The sequence below is a fragment of the Benincasa hispida genome, chromosome 3 (assembly GCF_027475165.1).
Source record: "Benincasa hispida cultivar pf3 chromosome 3, pf3_genome.v1.1, whole genome shotgun sequence".
Lineage (NCBI taxonomy): Eukaryota > Viridiplantae > Streptophyta > Magnoliopsida > Cucurbitales > Cucurbitaceae > Benincasa > Benincasa hispida.
The window spans coordinates 28,079,373-28,086,021 of record NC_143480.1 but is presented as its reverse complement, the minus strand read 5'-3'; positions in this window follow the sequence as shown (position 1 = coordinate 28,086,021).

Here is a 6,649-nt window from a genome sequence, read left to right as displayed (position 1 = left end):
CAGTTCTAATGCGATGAACAGATGTAACCGCAATATTATGAAAACGATGCTTAATGAACGCAAGTTAACATATTTCATCAATGCAATCCAACATTGTTTAAGAACTTAGCACTATGATAACGTGCATTTCTGCTCGTTATCACTTACCTCCATCATTTAGCACCGATGCCTTATCGTCTAATGTATCCGCTCATTGCTTAGCGTCATCACCCAGCGCCTGCGTCTATCGCCCAACGCCCAACGCTTAGTATTTTTCCTATCGTGTAGTGCGTCTGCTCACTGTCTAGCACAACACAACTATTGTCTAGCGCCCACGCCCATCGTGTAGTCCATCACTTAGCGCCCATGCATCGTTTAACGCTTAACGCTATCGTTTAGCGCTATCGCCTAGCTTCCACGCTTATCGTTTAGTGCTTAAACTGATCATGTAATATCTTTGCTATTGTATAGCTCGATTGTCTAGCGCATCACTTCTCATCATTTAACGCCGCGCACATCTACACGATCGTCTAGTACATTGCTTAACTCCGCACATCTACTATACGATCACGTACTCATCGTTTAGCTCCCCACAATGCTACACGATCGTCCAGCGCCCGATTACACGATCGCCTACCTCATCGTGTAGCGCCGCTCACTTACTATACGATCGTCTACCTCATCGTGTAGCACTGCTCATTTGCTACACGATTGTCTGCCCAGCGCCTTGCGCTCAACATCTTGCTCTCTCCGCTCTTCTTCATGCATTCTCAACATATGAGCTATTCAACACTTAGAAATTTCCTTCTCTTCAACATAGGATTTAGATTTCACTTAGGTAATTCCTTTTATCACCTGCTTAAGTAGGAAAATAGAAATCTGGGTTTCACAAAAAACCTGTGACAAATGGTTTGGAAAACCAAGAACCCTAATGTCACATCCCCTCCCAGATTATCGTTTTAACCTAAGAGGAGGTGTGAAGGCAACAGATGCCAACTCTCTTATCATATCTACTGCCAACTGAATTTAGCTACGTTTTAATACCTAGCTATGAAATCCGATACTGAAGAACTAGGATAAGGTATCAGGGTCCCCGTTAACGAAGGAGACAAAGGCATATAGGGTTAATATTCCCCTAATGCTGAAGGACACGAAGGTAACTATGGAAAATCTCTACGTGTATGTAAGATTATTATCGATGTTGTTGATGATGTAGAATTATACCTCAGCTAAGGTTTTCGACGTTGGTGATGATGGGGATCCACCCAACTAAGGTTTAAAAGGGTACAACGATTTTATGTGATGGTTTCGTAAGACATTTTTAGGGTTTACAGAGTGATTATTGTTATAAGTTTATGTTTTGTTATTTTGACAAGCTTAGTAAAAAGCTTGTTTTAAACCCTAAAACTGTGAGGATGTTTTCAGTTGATGTTTAAAGTATGAATCTTCCAGTTTAACATATTATGCTAGTAAGTTTGGAAATATATGATTTACGTGAACTCTGGTCTTCACTAAACTATTTGAGAGTACAATGTTTTTATTTGTTATACGTTCAAAGAGTTTCCAAAGTCTAAGTTGGAAGAACATGCTAATGATTTAGAAAGTTGTTGCAAAATGGATTTCTATAGTAAAAGCCTATGTTTTCTAATATGCCACTCATTAAGCTTCCCAACCCACGCTTTCCAATGTTTTTTGTTTTTCCCCTCCAAGTAGTAGAGTTCCAATATTCTAGGATTGTGGGTTGCTTGACGAAAGAAAAGTTCAGTCAGCCACCGTTATAAAAAAGTGGTCAATTAGGTGTTGACATGAAAGTGGTTGGTAATTAGTTAGTCCCGATAGAGTTATAGTCGGGGTTGGTCTATAATATGATATCTTTTGAATGATGATGTGAGAATAAAATAATGTGATGATTAGTTATGTTAAGTTTGGTCATCTACTGTATTCACACCTTCTTTTAGGTTAAAACGTAATTTGGGAGGAGATGTGACACCTAACTTGGGAGTAGGGGCTAATGTTATGGGTGGATTTTGGAATCAAGGGTAAGATGGTCAAATGAGAGCATGAGAAGGCTGAAGAGATGGGCCCAAGGACAAATTAGGCTTGGTCGGCCTCAGCTCCAACAAAGGTCGAGCCTCTTATGTTAGCCCAATGGTCAAAGACCCAACATATCTAGGCCTTAAGGGATGAAACCTTAGCACACCTAGCAAGGATATTAGACTGATCAACCTCTGCCAAGAATAAGGTTGAGGCCGAAGCTCGAATTTTGATGAACAAGGCATACTAAATGCACGCCCTGGCCTATTTGGCTTGAAACATAACCTAGCTCATCTAGGATTAGGAAACTCATACCCTAATCCTAATTAGACTAAGATAAACTCTAAATCAAATTTCCTATAAATACATCATTATAACCCGGTATGAGGTAACTTAAACTTCTGACTTCTTCTCTTATTCTACAATTCTCTTACTGACTTAGGCATTAGAGCCATTTTTCTTTATTTTGTAGGTACTCTCTTTCTTGAATGACAAATATACCATTGATGTCACGGGTCAAATATGTTTTTTCTTGGCCAAAATTTGGCATCAACATTCTTTAATCATTTAATTCGAGATTCCTGAAATTAATTCCAAATTTTCAAAACATCCCTTAAAATCACTCTCCATTTTTTTAATGACTAGAGATGCCTCTAATTAATAATCTCAGGGGGTGTTTGACGCGCAAGTTTGGAATGTTAAGCCTAGGGGTTAGGCTGGGAGGTTTAGGCAACCTGGATTAAAGAAAATTATGCTTGAAGTGCAGGTTTTGGAAGTATGGGTCAGAGAAGCTTGTGTTTGAAGTGCAGGATTAGAAATCTTGGGAATGAAGTGCAGATTTATAAATCTTAAGTTTGGAAAATATTTTCTTGTATTTAATTCATGGTTAGATATTAGATTAGTTTAAATTTATCATCTTAATTATTTTAATGTAGTTTAGTTTAAAATAAACTATAAAATTTAGAATATTTTTTTTTGAATCAAATAAAGATTTGACTAAAACTATAATTTTGTTAAATTTATTATTTTAATAATTTGATATTTTGATTTTACTAGGTTTTGAAATAAAATCCAATTGACTTTTGCCACTCTAATTAATTAAATTGGGGTTTTTTTAAAAATAGAACCAAAACAAAAATACCTACTTACCTACTTACAATTGTAGTCTAATGGGCTATTATTTTACATAAAAATTGAGCCCAATTTATTTTTTCAGCACTTCTCACTATTCGATTTTTATAATAATAATAATAGTAATAATATATCATCATCATCATCATCATTATCATTACGAAACGAAGCATATAAAGGAAGTTTCTTGTAGTTATAAACTTTTCAAAACCTATACAAGGTGAGGTTGATTTTCAACTAAGAAAAATAGAAGAAAATAAATGAAATCTCTTAAAATGAAGAAAACATTAATGTTAAACAAAGAAAAAAAGAGAGAGAATTAAAAATCTAGTAAAGAATAATAATTAAAAAAGACTATAAAAGAAAAAATTAGAAAAAAGTATTTTCTTGTATTTAATTCATGGTTAGATATTAGATTAGTTTAAATTTATCATCTTAATTATTTTAATGTAGTTTAGTTTAAAATAAACTATAAAATTTAGAATATTTTTTTTTGAATCAAATAAAGATTTGACTAAAACTATAATTTTGTTAAATTTATTATTTTAATAATTTGATATTTTGATTTTACTAGGTTTTGAAATAAAATCCAATTGACTTTTGCCACTCTAATTAATTAAATTGGGGTTTTTTTAAAAATAGAACCAAAACAAAAATACCTACTTACCTACTTACAATTGTAGTCTAATGGGCTATTATTTTACATAAAAATTGAGCCCAATTTATTTTTTCAGCACTTCTCACTATTCGATTTTTATAATAATAATAATAGTAATAATATATCATCATCATCATCATTATCATTACGAAACGAAGCATATAAAGGAAGTTTCTTGTAGTTATAAACTTTTCAAAACCTATACAAGGTGAGGTTGATTTTCAACTAAGAAAAATAGAAGAAAATAAATGAAATCTCTTAAAATGAAGAAAACATTAATGTTAAACAAAGAAAAAAAGAGAGAGAATTAAAAATCTAGTAAAGAATAATAATTAAAAAAGACTATAAAAGAAAAAATTAGAAAAAAGTATTTTCTTGTATTTAATTCATGGTTAGATACATCTTAATTATTTTAATGTAGTTTACTATAAAATTTACTAAAACTATAAACTAAAATAAAATCCAATTGACTTTTGCCACTCTAATTAATTAAATTGGGGTGTACCTACTTACCTACTTACAATTGTAGTTGGGCTAATTAACATAAAAATTGAGCCCAATTTATTTTTTCAGCACTTCTCACTATTCGATTTTTATAATAATAATAATAGTAATAATATATCATCATCATCATCATTGAAACGAAGCATATAAAGGAAGTTTCTTGTAGTTATAAACTGACAACTTTTGAAATCTCTTATTTGTTAAACAAAGAAAGAGAGAGAATTAAAAGTAAAGAATAATAATTAAAAAAGACTCCTTAAAAAATACTATTACAATTAAACTAAGGGTGTGTTTGGAATAACTTAGAAAAAAAAAAGTTTTTCACGTCCTTCAAATAAAACACACGTGCGTTTGCAACTCTTTCTTAGAAATATTTTTATATACATGTTTGTTTGGTTTGTTATATACTAGAAATGTTCTTATTAATGTATTTCAAGATTGGTCGGTGGTAGCCAGAGTTGGTGGCCAGAAGTTCGTCGGGTGGGTTGCCGGAAGTGACGACTGGAGGTTGGTTGACAACGATTGCCGAAGTTGGCCGACGACGGTCACTGGAGATGGTGTCCAGAAGTTGGTCGAACGAACTTCCTAGATTAAATAAGAGGGGGGGAAGTGTAATTCATATATTTGATTATTGTTTACTTTATATCCATGGAAAAGAGTGTGGAAAGTCTTGACTTCCTAAATCCTTGCCCCAAACCTTTAAAATAAACCCCCTTAAAAGTTTACTCCAACACTCTTCATCTTTCTACTCTCTCCCTTCGAAAAAAGTTCTCTCTCAAAATTGGCTCATTGACCAAAGATCGGTAAACGGTATAAAAAAGACGAGCACAAATATTAGAAAATTGGGGGTAAATGAAAATATATTATTGTTATTATTTTTAAAAAAAGTAGTTTATATTATTATTACTAATTAAAATAATTGAAAATATAATCAAAGTTTGAACCATTTACCTTAAATGGTAACGGAAAAATATAATACAAATATGTACTATATTAAATGTAATGTAACAAGGTTAGTGAAAGGATAAATTTGTAAGAAAAATAAGTAAAAAATTCCAAAAAAGCTAAAATTGAAAATTCTAATAACTATAGACATTTTTGAAATATGAGGATTGCTACCTCTCTCATTGTTCTTGTTCTTTTTGTCATCTTTGTATCTTTTCTTCTTACACCGCATTTCACCTTGTACACAAATTATTATCAAATATATGTAAGTGAGGAAACAGATTTGATTTTGTTTGATGTTTAAAAATGATATGACCATAGTATCAAAAGAGAAGTGTTAAAGTGTGGCTCAATTAAAGATTATCCACTACATGAAATGATGTATACGATAGCTAATGAAAAAGGTTATAATAAATCTTTTATAAATTTTTTTGAATATTTGATAGTTCATGTTATTAAAAGTTCAGGATTTTTTATAATATTTTTTTTTAGTAGGTTGAATGTCATTAAAAACCTTAAAAATATAGCATATTTACCTTGCTATTGAAATATATTATAGCATTACTTATCAAAACTATAATAAGTTTTTATAACTAATAAAAAGAGCTACTATAACTTTGTAATAGCATTTTCTTGAAACTATTACAAGTTTTTATACTATTATGAAAATTTTATAGCTTTTTCTTTATGTTACTAAAAGTTTTTATAGCCTTTTATTGTCAATCATAAATTACCAATTAGTATTTTTTTTTTTCAAATTCTAAATGATAGCTACAATGGATTATATATATATATATAATATCATGACACTTAAATATAACAAGTCCCATCTCATAATTGAAATTTTTTCATTCATTTACATAACACATTTAAGGAGTGTCTAATACAATGAAAGAAAGCCACAAAGAAATTCCTACAAAATAAGTAGAGAAAATACAAGATTTACCAAGTTTTGAAAATTAAAGTAACGAGTACAAAATTCAAGGACCAAGTCGAGTCGTTGTGTCCATATGCAAAACCTCATTCCACCAACCTTAAAAAAAAAAAAAAAAAAAAAGAGCATGAATTCAAAGTTATAAGCTAAAAATTCATTGAACTGAAAGGTTCCTCAAATGCTTCACCTGCAACAATGAACAAAAATAAGAATCGAAGATTAATTGCTAACTAAAAAATACTAAGACGAAAGGGAAATCAAGAAGATGGAAGAGAAACCATGGCGACAATTACAACTTCAAGCTCCGAAGAAAAGTTGGATTTTAGTGAACAGAAAAAGGGAAGTGTGTTACCTTTTTTCACAGCAGGTGGTCCACAGAGATTTGCAATTTGAAGGTATGTCATCGTTGGTTCTTCGTCACCGCCTATAGATGAACTAACAAGGAAATTACAAGATGGAATGAG